The 14,840-nt window shown below is 39.2% G+C and overlaps 1 pseudogene; it reads right to left on the bottom strand.

Annotated features, from left to right (window-relative positions):
- Positions 1-9,530, bottom strand: part of LOC104993075 — a 19,741-nt pseudogene extending 10,211 nt beyond the window's left edge.
- Positions 9,531-14,840: the final 5,310 nt, after the last annotated feature.

The following is a 14,840-nucleotide window of genomic DNA, read 5'->3' as shown; positions in this document are numbered from 1 at the left end:
ATAACCTCAGACATGCAGATGACACCACCCTTATGGCAGAAAGTGAAGAGGAACTAAAAAGTCTCTTGATGAAGGTGAAAGTGGAGAGTGAAAAAGTTGGCTTAAAGCTCAACATTCAGAAAATGAAGATCATGGCATCGAGTCCCATCACTTCATGGGAAATAGATGGGGAAACAGTGGAAACAGTGTCAGACTTTATTTGTCTGGGCTCCAAAATCACTGCTGATGGTGACTGCAGCCATGAAATCAAAAGACGCTTACTCCTTGGAAGAAAAGTTATGACCAACCTAGATAGCATTCTCAAAAGTAGAGACATTACTTTGCCAACAAAGGTCCATCTAGTCAAGGCTATGGTTTTTCCAGTGGTCATGTGTGGATGTGAAAGTTGGACTGTAAAGAAAGCTGAGCACCGAAGAATTGATGCTTTTGAACTGTGGTGTTGAAGAAGACTCTTGAGAGTCCCTTGAACTGCAAGGACATCCAACCAGTCCATTCTGAAGGAGATCAGCCCTGGGTGTTTTTTGGAAGGACTGATGCTAAAGCTGAAACTCCAATACTTTGGCCACCTCATGCGAAGAGTTGACTCATTGGAAAAGACTCTGATGCTGGGAGGGATCGGGGGCAGGAGGAGAAGGGGACGACAGAGGATGAGATGGCTGGTTGGCATCACTGACTTGATGGACATGAGTTTTGGTGAACTCCAGGAGTTGGTGATGGACAGGGAGGCCTGGTGTGCTGCAATTCATGGGGTCGCAAAGAGTCAGATACGACTGAGGGACTGAACTGAACTGATAAGTTAAATCATAAAAAATTAGCTGAGTAGAATCTAATTCTATTGGATCTCATTTAATATCTGAGCTTTCATCAGAGTGAAGTGTGGTTTTCATTGGAGAATAAGTGAGAAGCTAGAGAAGGGACAGATACCCAATAACCCTCCCCCACTCTGTCTTGGCTGGCCATCTGAGAGGTATTTGCTGTTTCTTCATGATGAACCTCAGAGACCAACTAGCCTAGAGAAGTAGGTTGATCCCTCTGGTAAATTTCCTGTTGTTGCTCAGTCTTTTCTGGCTCTTTGTGGCCCCATGGGCTGCAGCATGCCAGGCTTCCCTGTCCATCACCATCTCCTGGGGCTTGCTCAAATTCATGTCCATTGAGTCAGTGATGCCATCCAACCAACTCATCCTCTGTCATCCCCTTCTCCTCTGGCCTTCAATCTTTCCCAGCATCCATGTCTTTTCCATTGAGTTGGCTCTTCATATCAGGTGGCCAAAGTATTGGAGCTTAAGCTTCATGCTTTGTCCTTCCAATGAATATTCAGTGTTAATTTCCTTTAAAATTGACCAGTTTGATCTCCTTGCAGTCCAAGGGTCTCTCAAGAGTCTTCTCCAATACCACAATTTGAAAGCATCAATTCTATACCGTACCAATACTGGAGATATACCACGAGGGACAGAAAAGCACAGGATACGTCATACAGATTATATTTTCTGATCTCATCCAGAACCTTTGAAACTCCATGCAGTATCCCATGAACCCTAACCATATATGAGCCAGATCCGAGAACCTATAGATGAGCTAGGACATAGGCCTTTTCCTCCCCTAACCCCACTTTGTGATTCATAGCCGCTAAGCCGAGTTTAATAGTTGAGCCATGAAACAAAATCGGCACTCGGAATATCCTCCTGAGTGAGGAAGATGTGATGCAAGTGGAGATGACACAACCCTAGAGTTGCTAAAAAGTGGAAAGATCTGGTGTTTTTCATGGGTCAACTGTATTTAGTGCTGTATTCAACTGTATTCAAGTATGCAAGGCCCATAAACCAGGTGCCCTCAAGAGCTATCAGCAAGGCTACACAAAGGGCATGCTTAGAATTGACCAATTACTAAAAAAAAATGAGTGGTCACATTTTTGCATGAGGAAGAAGAGGCAGCTCCATATCTAATAGGGAGAGTTAGGAAACAGATGTCCAGCCTAAGATCCTGGACTATTGACCAGATCTCAAGTCCTGGGTAGGTCATGAGGTAGACCATGCAGTCTGCTATTGGTGGCATTTTATTCGAGAAAATTTTAGTATGCTTTGAAGTGAGCGTGTCTAATTGTTAGCAACAAGCAGATTTTCTTTTGTTTTCTCAGTTCTTTTTAAAAGCCTCTTTGTCGGTTCCATTCTGTTTTATGATGGGGTTTAGAGCAGGTTGCCCCAGAATGTGTCACTTTGCCATGTGGATTATTTTGAGCTAAAAACAGAGCCAAACAGACTCTAGACTATCTTTTAAGTTCTTCCTAAACTGCCAAAAGTAATTTAGATGGAGGCTTATACCAGGAAGAGAGCTAATACCAAATTTTTACATCAGACTTATTCTGCATAGCAGGGCACACATTTGTTTACCAAACATTTGCTCTTCCCATCTTTCTGTGATTTGTCTTTCTCTCCTTTAAAGTCCCAGACTTCTAGCCCCTTCTCCTAAGCTCAGGATATCATATAAGCTTCAACCTCCTGACTGTCAGGAAGGCTCATATTTGGGGGTTCCTGTACCAGGTGGCTCAGTGGTAAGAAACCTGCCTGCCAATGCAGGGGATGCAGATTTGACACCTGGCTCATGAAGATGCTCTGGAGAAGGAAATGGCAAGTGAAAGTCACTCAGTCATGTCTGACTCTGTGGCCCCATGGACCATACAGTCCATGGAACTCTCCAGGCCAGAACAAGAAACGGACACAGAAGCACTTGGAGTGTGTGCTGCTGTGGCGGCAGCATTGGCCCTTCCAATAAGTATTCAGGATTGATTTCCCTTAGGATTGACTGGTTTGATATCTTTACTGTCCAGGGGACTCTCAAGAGTCTTCTCCAGCACCAAAATTTGAAATTGGAATTCTCCAGGCCAGAATAACTGGAGTGGGTGGCCTTTACCTTCTGCAGGGAATCTTCCCAATCCAGGGATCGAACCCAGGTCTCCTGCATTGCAGGCAGATTCTTTACCAAATGAGCTATCAGGGAAGCCATGGTGTCAGGAAGGAAATGGCAACCCACTGCAGTATTCTTGTGCGGGAAATCCCATGGACAGAGGAGCCTGGTGTGCTACAGTCCATGAGGTCATGAAGAGGCAGACACGTCTGACTGACTGAGCACTCAACCATGTATGTATGAATTAAATTTGTTTTCTCCTGTTAACCTTGGTTATGTCAATTTAATTATCAGATCGGCCAAAGAACTTAGAAGGAAAGAAAAGTTTTCCTCTTCTACATCTACAATAGAATGAAAAAAAATCCCTCATTTTAGAGAATGTATTAATACGACAGTTCTTAGTCTGTGATTCCGTTAAGACGCTCCATAGTGTCAGCAAGCCTTGGGCAGTGCTGAGGAATTACTCAGTATCTGTACGTGGAAGACTTAGACTAGAATACTACTCATACGTCCCATTTCACATAATCTTTTAGGAGATCAGGAATAGTAGATGAGCTTTAATTGACCCTCCTGAAAGATGTTTTTTAATTATACCCTGATTGCAAAAAAAAAAAAAAAAAAGAAGAAGAAGAAGAAGCAGGGGACTTCCCTAGTAACTCATTGGCTAAGACTCCATGCTGCCAAGTGCAAGGGACACGAGGTCGATCCCTGGTCATGGACTCAACTAGATCCCATACACCATAACTAAAGAAAGATAGGATCATGTTGGTCACAACTAAGACAGCACAGCCAAATTAATCAGTTAATTAATTTTTAAAAAAGAAGCAGAATTGTATTTGTATTCTCCTGTTCTTCTCTATTTAATATCAATGAGAGGGTTATATACCATTATTCTACTATGGTTTTGGAGAGAAAAAGAAACTTTCCTCAGATGAGCCCAACCTGTAAACTTCCCACTAGAAATTCACCAGTGTTAGACACTCACAGTCCTTTTGCTGCTCTTGTGTTTTCCATTCCTCACTCTGATGGCTGCATTAAAATGAAGGATTATCACTATTTAGTATTTCATAATTGTCGTGCCATATGCGTCTATTTAATTGAATTAAGTAATGTCTGTTGTTTATATCAACAGCAAAAACATTCAGATAAACACCAAACCACAGTCTTGATAAAATCCACCACTAACTTCTACTTAGTAGTAAAATGTATATGTCATTTCATGATATAGTGATTAAAATACTGATTTGCTAATGGCATTCTATGACTAATTTTAATAAAACTTTTGTTAGATTCTACTTATTGATACAATTCTCATTTCTCAGAAGCTTTATGAATCAGGAAGATGTAATAGAAAACATTGAATGATCCTCTTGAAATGTATTATTGAATTATACTCTTAGAATCCTTTTATATCATTACTAACTGTATTTATTTTTTATTCACAACTGACTCAACTGTAATGACAGGTTCAGAAAATTATGAAATGAAGATAAATAGGATTTCTATCTGCCCCAGCAAGTTTCTTGATGATAGAGATTTTATTTTCCTTTTTTATACAAGTTCTTCATTATCCATAGACAAGACCTTGAAAAGACTGAAGAAACTTATTTCAGGAGACACTTGAGTCTGTTATATTTTTCTAGGTTGATTGCTACATATACTCATTTTAAAAGGTATCTGTATATTTTAAACTACATTTTCTTGGGGAACCATTTTTAAAATCAAAATGTCCCAACCCAGAAATCCTCTCTGCAAAGGTAATGAAGAAAGAAAACACTTTTATATTGAAGAAGCATTGCTAAAAACAAGATTCAACTGAATAAACTTAAATAGCTAATTGTTTTTTTTTTTTTTTTAACAATTTAAAAATGGGACAGGATCCTATCCAACCCACTTCCCTAGTGGTGCAGTGGGTAAACAATCTGCCTGCCAATGCAGGAGACATAAGAGACACAAGTTCAATTCCCTGGAGAAGGAAATGGCAGTCCATTCTGGTATTCTTGTCTGGAGAATCCTGTCATCAGGACAGCCTAGCGGGCTGCTGTCCATGGGGTCACAGAAGAGTTGGCCATGAAAGAGACTGAGCACTCAACCATGCATCCCATCTAACAACTAGAAAGGAGCCTCAAGGAGCTGTACAAAATGAGGGGCTTTTAGAGGCAGAAGGAGAGTGAAGCAAGGGAGCTTAAATAATGGATAGTTTCAGGCAAGATCCCCTTCACTTAGGGGAAGGCAAGCCTCTTATCCAGAAGATTACCTCACTAGTCTTGATCAGGAAATTCCAAGTTGATTGGTTTGAAATTCTCCTTGTGGGAAAGACTGAAACTGCAATCAGGTTTGCTATTAAGTCTTGATGGGGATTAACATAGGGGATTCCATTCGGAGGTTGTTTCTTTTTAACAGCATTAAAACAGAAGAGACTGCAAAGATGGAAAGAGTGCTCATTCCCTTACATAGCTGGTAGACGCAATTCATTACATGCATGTTTTTTAAGATAAACAATAGAAAAAAAGAAAAGAAAGTCTTAGTCACTCAGTTGTGTCTGGCTCTTTGCAACCCCATGGACTGTAGCCCACTAGTCTCCTTTGTCCATGGGATTCTCCAGGCAAGAATACTAGAGCAGTTGGCCATTCCCTCCTCCGGGGAATCTTCCTGACCCAAGGATCGAACCCAAGGCCTTTACACTGCAGTCAGCCTGAGCCACCAAGATAAACACTAACTAGTTCATAAGTAAGAGGACTTGATGACACCATTTGTGACACATGTACATCCTAACTCTATATGATATTTGGGGTTGCCATCTGTGTTAGCTAATCAGCTACTGGAGAAAAAACAAACCTCACATCTTCATAACAGCAGAGAGTTTTCCAACTCAGAACAAGGTTCCTACAGAAGTTAAACTCCTATCTTTTCACAGAAACTGGGAAGTAGCAATGCAGTCTCCCTTCCTGTTTGAGCTTCCAAGGTGGCTCAGTGGTAAACGAATCCGTCTGCAAAGTAGGAGACGCAGGTTCGGTCCTCGGGTCAGGAAGATCCCCTGGAGGAGAACATTGGAACCCACTCCAACATTCTTGTCCAGAGAGCCATGGACAGAAGAGTCTTGTGAGCTACAGTCCATAGGGTCCCAAAAAGTCAGACATAACTGAAGGGTCTGGGCAGGCAGGCAGGCTCTCTTAATATTTACATTTCAAAGAGATGGTTCCTAAGTCTTTGAGAAAACCAATCCTACATCATAAAAGGTGACAAAAAACCAATGAGAAATATTTACAATGACAAGTTTTCTAATGTAAATACTCTAAGAAAATTGGGGAAGGGAGAAGTAGTTTCTTCCTTTATTTTCACAGAGGAGAGTTAAGACATATATATATATACATATTTTAAGTAAACAGATTTATTTATTTTTGGCTAAGCACTTTTCAGTTTCCTGCACTGGAGAAGGAAATGGCAACCCACTCCAGTGTTCTTGCCTGGAGAATCCCAGGGGGGAGGAGCCTGGTGGGCTGCCATCTATGGGGTCCACAGAGTTGGACATGACTGACGTGACTTAGCTGTAGCAGCAGCCTTTCTCTGGTATCCACAAAGAAATTGATAGGATCATTCCTAATATTTCAATAAATGCATTTTTCTTTTTTCTTTTCAACTTTCTTGGAAGGCACAAAATACTTTTTCTTTTTTTGTCCTAAGGACACTAGATGTTAGACTTCCACAGTGGTTCAGGCCCAAATCGGGACTTCCCTGGGGGTTCAGGTGGTAAAGAATCTGCCTGATCGAGACCTGGGTTCGATCCCCACGGCGTTGGCAGGGGGATCCCCTGGAGAAGGGTACAGCTTCCCACTCCAGTATTCTTGCCTGGGAAATCCCATGGACAAAGGAGCCTGGCAGACCGCAGTCCATAGGGTTGCAAAGTGTCAGACACAGCTGAGTGACTAACACACGCACACACACACACACACAAATCACAGTACTTGGTTTTCATGTTTGTGACATTTTACTCTGTTATTATACATGCATGTTTTTACATGATACTGGGAAAGGATGGCTCATTTGCAACCAGGATTCAACAGAGGCAAAGAGGGAAAATTCAAAAGGTCAAGGGAGCATTGGGCCACTATTCTCACCAGAGAAAAATAGACAGTGGGTCCTTTTACCAAGGCCAGAGCTGTCAGTTCCTGTGTAAAACACGATGCAAAAGAAGAATACCCTAGAGGTGCAGATCTAGATAGGAGACAGGGAATGACAAGAACCAACTATTTAAATGCTCCCTGAGGGAAAAATATAAATGCAAAAGTACAGGAATTGAGGTTTAAAGAGCTTTTTATAACTGTTATTTAAAAAAAGCAGAAGTGAAAAACAACATGTCCATTCCAAACTGGTTCCTGACAATACTGAAATAATAAAATGCTTGCTGAAGAACTATGAACACCTTCCCATGGTATTCCTGTTCCCCTTAAAAACAAAGTCAAGTTATCTTGACACCTAAGCAAGTTGTTCCTTAAAGAGGATACAAGAAGGCTCATTGTGGTTTCGTATTCCTCAAAGATTATTTGACTGAATATTGCAAAGTACCTTAAAAATCAAGCAGCTATGCTAGCTTAGTAAAGAAAATCACAACAGATGTCACATGGCTAATTGTGTTTTTCATGCTTTCAAGAAAAAAAAATGTGTTAACAGGGATATGCCTAAGGTCACCTTTCGTCAAATTAGAGATTAAATTATGTATTAAAATACTTGAACATCTGTGTTCCAAAATATATACATTCTAGTTTTCTTAAAACATATATATGTAGATATATGCTACTGTTTAATCTTATTTGAAAGAAATAATTAGCTTCAAAGACATAAAATTAAGTTTTCAGATTAGCTTGTTAAAGTCCAGTTAAGTCACAACCGACTTGAGTGAGAACAGTATTCTTTCAACTGTATCTCTGTGAATGATATCCAGCTCCTTGTGACCATGGTTCCTCTGTCCATGGGGCTTCTCAGGAAAGAATGCTGGAGAGGGAAGTCATTGCCTTCTCCAGGGTATCTTCCTGACCCAGGAATTGAACCCGTGTCTCCTGCATTGCAGGCAAATTCTTTACTGACTGAGCTACCAGAGAAGTCACTGAGTCCCTCTGGCTCACAGCTAAACCGTCTTTCTGCAGCATAGAGGATTATATTGGCTAAAAGACTTTGAAGATGAATAAATGCATATATAAATCTAAAAGTCAAAATTTTGACTCGAGACCACACATCTTTAATTAACTAGGCTTACCATGTGACAATTTCTAGAACAAAATCACTTAGCTTACATGGAAACGAGAAGCATAAATCTAATTCTAGAATGAGTTCCATTGCTCCTGGGAGATTAAGGCATTCAGAAACACAATTTTGGTTTAAAAATATCATTATGTTAATGATCTCCAGTGTAAATAATTCCTTAACTTAGGGTGAGACAAAGATTACATTAAGTTAGTTAACGCATTGTTGTTAATGCAAGAAGTTCAAAGGGGTTCACATTTAGCATGCTGACACTCTTCCAGTAGTTTCAATCTCTCATTCAGAATAAGTTTAGATAACCCCAAAGGGGTCAAATTCTTTGGAAGTATCTTCATTTTTGTATAGTACAAAAAATGCCTACTATTGTAGGGATCTCCACTTGCCAATGTTGGAATAGTGAAATATATTTTGAGCTGAGCACAGAAAGATTACTTGTGACTAATCACATCAGGCCGTAAGCATAGCTTGTGCCTTTTCATAAGACTAGCTTGTGTCCAGGCATTTGCTGTAAGCTGCATCACAGTTTAGCATTTATTGCTGTGTCCTATTGCCACCATCATGTATTTGAAGACTAAAATAGAAACTAAAACAAATTAAGACATGGATGTCAATTTTTATATGTAATATCTATAAAAGCCAAATATAAAATTCATATAAAGCTTGTGGAATTTAATTTACACTGTTTCTGACAGCACAGATAAAATTATATGGAGCCAAGGTGCTATCAGTTTCAATTTGGAGGGAAACTAAAAGATCTAGACCATCGGTAGTATTCACCTAAATGTTTTAAAATGCTGAAACATTTATAATTATTTTTATTTTTTACTGCGTATTGGTTACAACACTTACAGGCTAAATATATGACAGAAAAGAGTCATTTAATTTGTTTTTAATATACAGTAACAACACGGTGAGAGAGCCTGTATGCCGTGTGTGTGCGTGCGTGTGTTGTGTGCACGCTCAGTCATTTCAGACTCTTTAAGACCCTCTGGACTGTAGCCCGCCAGGCTCCTCGGTCCATGGGATTTCCCAGGCAAGAATACTGGAACGGGTTGCCATTTCCTTCTCCATATGATGTGCATGGCGGTTATCCATGTATTGTCTCACAACTCCACATTTGATAAGCTCTATTTTCTCTTTTACGGTAAGCATGATTTTAAGCTGTGTCGGTAGAGGGCGCTGGAGAAAGGCAGAAAGGGGCTGCTTTAAGTGATACTTTGGGGGTTTTTTTGTATGTGCCACACCGCATGCCAAGGAGCAGGTGTGGGGGAACACGCAGTGTCACTCAGCCCCGTCTGTGCCCCCAGAACACACAGCTTTTGGTGACCACGCAGCCCCAGCGCGGAGGTTTTCTTCCATGCTTGCATCATCCCCGTAAACAAGCTTTGGCTCTGACTTCACTCTTCTCTAGTCCTGAACCCTGCCCTGCCCTGCCCTGAGGGGTGGAGTGGTGGGAACCCTGTGAAGGGAAGTATGTCCTTACTTAGCCACGTTTGCTCTAGGCAAAGTCAGATAAACCCTTCAGAGTACACTTTAGAGTTCTCTTTCTTTTTATAGTTAAGATTCTATCATAGCTTAATAATTCTTTATATCAACGCCTCCTACTTAAGTTACTATGTGTCTCTGTCTCCTGATTGGACCCAGGCCAATATAATGTGAGTGTGTGTTCAGTAGCTCAGTGGATTCTTTGAGACCCCATAGACTATAGCCCACTAGGCTCCTCTGTCCCTGGGATTTCCCTGGCAAGAATCCTGGAGTGGGCTGCCATTTCCTTCTCCAGGACATCTTCCTGATCCAGGGATTGAACCCATGTGTCTTGTGTCTCCTGCATTGGCAGGCAAATTCTTTACCACACTGCACCATTTGGGAAGACAGTGTAATGAAGCACATTAAAAAAAAATTGCAACATTTTTCCCTTATTTTGTAAATGATTACAATAGCTGATATGAATATTTATTTTTAGTCATGTTTGCTCAGGAATTCAGTTTAGAATAATAAACTTTTTTCCCCCTAGGGAAAAACCACCATAAACATTACAGTCCTATGCTTTATTTCAGTGCATCACAGAGAAAAGTTATGACTTTATATATAAATAGGTATGTCATATTTTTCCACTGTGAGAATACTGTTTTGAGAAGCCAGTGTAAAAACTATCCCTTTCCCTGAAATAGTAGGTGACCTGAAAGTCAGAGCTTTGTAAAATGTACACATTAAAAACACTGAGATTCAGTTTCTAAATTTATGGCCTTTAGTTATTATTTCTGTCAAAGATGAGGAAGAAAGCCAACAGAAGTATTTTTTTCAATGTTATGAAAAAAGGGAAATATTTAATAAAATTTTATTAACAGCTGATTTACAATGTAGTTTTAGTTATTAGAGTGATATGATTTCCCGTTAGCTGTCGTGTAGCAATTGTTCTGTAACTAGTCTGGGACTTAATACTGGTAGAAAGAGTTTAGATTGGATGGAAGTGGGAGACTAAAAACTAACACTGACATAAAATCAGCTCTTGGAAATTGCATAAGAATCAAGTGACAGAAATCTAAGCAAAGAGACAAAGTATTTCATCTGAATATTACAACAATGGATACTAGGCGACGATGGAGCAAGGCAGCTGGACAGACAGGCAGGCCATCACAGGCCATCTGCAGTCCAGAAAGACCAGCAAGAGTGTAAGTTCGGTGTTAGTAACTTTAAGTTAAGGCAGCTAAGGACTAAAACAAAGATTCTAGACAGAATTACAGAAACACCATGGAAATTGAAGAGGATAAGCGTAATTCTTGCTTCAGGGCTAAAATTCTCAAGACAGATTAGACTGAAGAATCTACAGTGGGTAGAACATGGTGGGACTAAAATCCTAGTTATGGAGAGGAAATGTGCAGGAAATCCAAACCGGGATCGTGGCACAAGGTTGAACAAAGGAGGGCTATACAGCTACTTGACATAGAATATAAGACGGCTTCATCTCAAAACCAAATCTAGGAAGAAGAATGTGACTAAAGGAAATGAGTGAAGTTTCCAAGAAGTCATCTCAGTGTTGAAATGCTAATTTACTGGACTGGAGCATTTAAATTCTATCTAATGAGAATCTTTCTTGATCCTGGGTCTGGATTAAGCTTTTCTAGTTAAAGTTATAAGGGATGACAGTGCATGAGGTAAAGGAATAAATCTGGTCATAAATCTTCATCACAGAAATAAAGAATTTCTAATTTGAAGCCTTATAAGAATTAAGAATTCACCTATGTTTATTTTCTTCATATGTGGGCTGAGCTTTAAAAATATCAAATAGTAAAAAACAAAAAAATGTTAAATAGTAGAAGACAATGAGATTAAAAGTAACACAGAAAAAAGAACAATAAATATTTGACCTTCATAAAGCTGATTAATTTCTAAACTTTTTAAGATAGCACTGTATATTAAAAATGTACTTTGTCAGGACAATGAGGTATAGTGGAAATAAAAATAAGACATAGATCTTGGCTTTGCATCCTTGTCCTCCCCCTCATCGTTGCATGAACTTGTGCAAATTACTTCATTCCTCCTTGCTATAATTCTTCTGCTAAAGATCTATCTTGTAAAAGGAAGGGTTGGTATTCCAGTTATCTATTGCTGGACAAATGATCACAAAAGCTAATGGTAAAAACTCTACAATCATTCTACTGCAGTCTATAAGTTTTGCAGGTTAGGACATCCAGTAGAGCTTGGATGGATAATTCTGCTTTTCTATGTGGCCCAATAGAAGTCTTTTGATCATATTTAATTGTTAAAACTATCTGGATGGGAAGGCAGAAATCTGTTACTTATATGGTGACTTGGTGGGTATATTGGAAAGGCGGAGTTCAGCTGAAATTGTCAACAAAATAGCTAATGGTGGCCTCTTCAAGTATGGCCACCTCAAGGAATCTAGAATTTTTACATGGTGGGTCCAGGTACCAAGAGAAATTCTTCTAGAGAAGAAGGTAAAAGTTGTGTGAAGTTTTACAATCTAGCTCCACTTCTTTCCTGCTTAGTTGGTTGAAGCAGATCCAATCAAGTGCATATTTAAGGTGGGGGACCACAAACCCTGAATATCAAGAGAAATTTCAAATAATATGCTTCCGTGTTTGAAACCACATAAGTCCTTGCCCTGCCTTCAAAATTACTAATCTTCCTTCTTCATCCGATAACCACCAAAAAGCTCATCTTGTTATTCTATAAAGTTCAGGTACAAGGTCCTGGATCTTGTCATTGAAATCAAATCTAGCTACAGACATATCTCCTTAGCTTTTATTCCTTGGATAAAGTTGCTCTTGATCTAAAGACTTATGAAGATGAGAGACAAATTATCTGCCCCCTTCCACCTAATGTCTCAAGATGAGAAAAGCATAAGATAAGAAGAGTAAACATTTCTGTTCCAGAAGGGGAAAAACGAGAAACATGTAGCAATCACTGTCCTACAGTAATTCTTAAATATAATCTGGTAGAAGTCTTTATTTCCCTAATTAAAGCTCAGTCTTGATCTCTGAGCATAATTCTACATGACTTTTGGTTTTAGACATGCCATCTGAAAACTTCCTTGTCCTTATAACGTAACTTTTCCTATAAACTCTAGGTTTCTTAAAATCCATTTTTCTTCAACTTTTTTCCTTCTTATAGAATTTGGGGCTTCTTAATTTTTAAGAATTAAAATTCTTTCTGTCCCTCTCAATCTATGCTAATATAATCCTTAAAATGATATCCATAAATCTATTTAAGATATAACTAAATTTTCTCTAACTTGTTATTAAAAGAAAATTCTCACATATTGGATATGGGGAAATCATTCTGGCTTATACTGGGGTTAACTTAAATTTTATGCCAACTAGAATACCCTACTTGTGGCCTATGAAAGAGACCATTGACCAGAAGTAAAAAATGACCGTTAGAATAAAGATTAAATGCCTCCCTTCTTAGGATGCCAATACTGGCATTCCTTCAATGATAAGACTGACTTCCTAGGTACCAAGTTCATACTAACTTGCTGTGTATGGGTTGATCCTTTTCTCTTTTTTGAAACCTTGAAGGAATGTATCCCTAACCTCTTTGATGTTCTATGTTCCGACAAGATACAAAACTGTTCTGAAAACCATGCTTCTATGGAGCAATTTCTTGGAGCTACCCAGAAGGCTGTTACCTGGGCTATAGTCGTCAGCTGAACTCCAAAATAACGCTCTTCCATTACTATTGCTGTTCAGCCACTCAGTTGTGTCCAACTCTTTGTGACCCCATGGACTGCAGCATGCCAGGCTTCCCAGATTGTTTATTAATTTCATTCATAAACAGGTGGTTTTCCTGTGAGACTTCTCTTTGTGCCCTAAGCCCTATTGTGTGTCTGAGGCCATCTATATGGCACGCTTTTTTTTTCTCTTTCTTTTTCTTTTTTTCTAACAGAGATAAAGACTTAAGTCCTAACAAATGACCTTATGACCACAGCCTGCATTCACTGCGACTGGGTTCTCCTCAAAGTGCCTCAGATTTAATCTTTACCCTGAGACTGTCTCTTGTCTTCAGGAGAGCTTGCTGCATGGAAAGAGTGTCCAAAGTCTTTTACATTCACTCCATATTCTATTAACAGGTGATTTACTCAGTTCATCTTGCTTCTGTCTCATTTTAGTAGACAGCTGCAAGAAACCAGGTGGCACCTTCACCACTTTGCCCAGAAAATCATCTTAGAGACATTATCAAGTTCATTAAGTACATTTTATATTTCTCAGGTTACCTTGAGTGGCAGGATTACCATACTTTCTGCCAGCTCTCAATATAGTATTTTTTTCCCAATCTTCATTAAGTCGTCTATGCCAGTCACTTCTAGGCTTGTCAGGCTTTTTCCTGTTGTCTGGCCCCCAAATCAAAGTCACACATTTTAGGCTTTGTAATGTTAGTATCTCACTTCCAGATACCAAATTCTATTTGCCTATTGCTGCATTAAAAACAAAAAGAGAGAGAGAGAAAGCTATCCAAACTTAATTGCCTAAAACAATAATTTTATTATGTATATTTAATAATTTTAGGAAACCATAAATTGGCAGCATTCAAATGAGTGATTCTTTTTTTTTTTCACATGACTTTGATGGAAGTCACTCAGTGGTATTCAACTGGCAGATGGGCTGGTTTGGATGGTACAAAACCAATTCTAGTCATGTGATGCTTCTTTGGGAATGGCAGGAAGGCTAACCTCAGCTTGGATCATCAACTAGAATTTTTCCGGGTGGTTTCTCCAGCATGACAACCACTACAATGTAGTGGAACTTCTCATAGGTGCCTTAGAGCTTCGAGGGCAAGCCTTCTAGCTTTCACCTCTTGATGGGAGGAAGGAAAAGAATGTGTGGTCCTGGTTTAGAAATGCAGAAACTGGGCTAGGTAATCATTAACATATTTTTGTTGTTGTTGTTTCTAAAGGGTCTGTTTCAAGAGCAACAGTAAAGACTTAAAATGAATATGAAATAAAAGAAAAAACATTTTAACTTTTTACAAGTTTTAGGCTTCTAAACCTGCTGAAGCATTAAATAGTCTACAGCATTCATCTCTCAAAAGATTTAATTCCAAAGATAACTGTAGGTGATAAAGGCATTTATCCCTGAGATTGGCTGGAAAATATCTAAAAATATATAACTTTGTCTGAGTTTCTATAAAAATGGCTCTATTGCTTATAACCTCTTGAT

The sequence above is a fragment of the Bison bison genome, unplaced genomic scaffold (assembly GCF_000754665.1).
Source record: "Bison bison bison isolate TAMUID 2011002044 unplaced genomic scaffold, Bison_UMD1.0 scf7180017864232, whole genome shotgun sequence".
NCBI lineage: Eukaryota > Metazoa > Chordata > Mammalia > Artiodactyla > Bovidae > Bison > Bison bison.
Note: the sequence above shows the minus strand (reverse complement) of the source record. Positions and strands in the feature narration are given on the sequence as shown.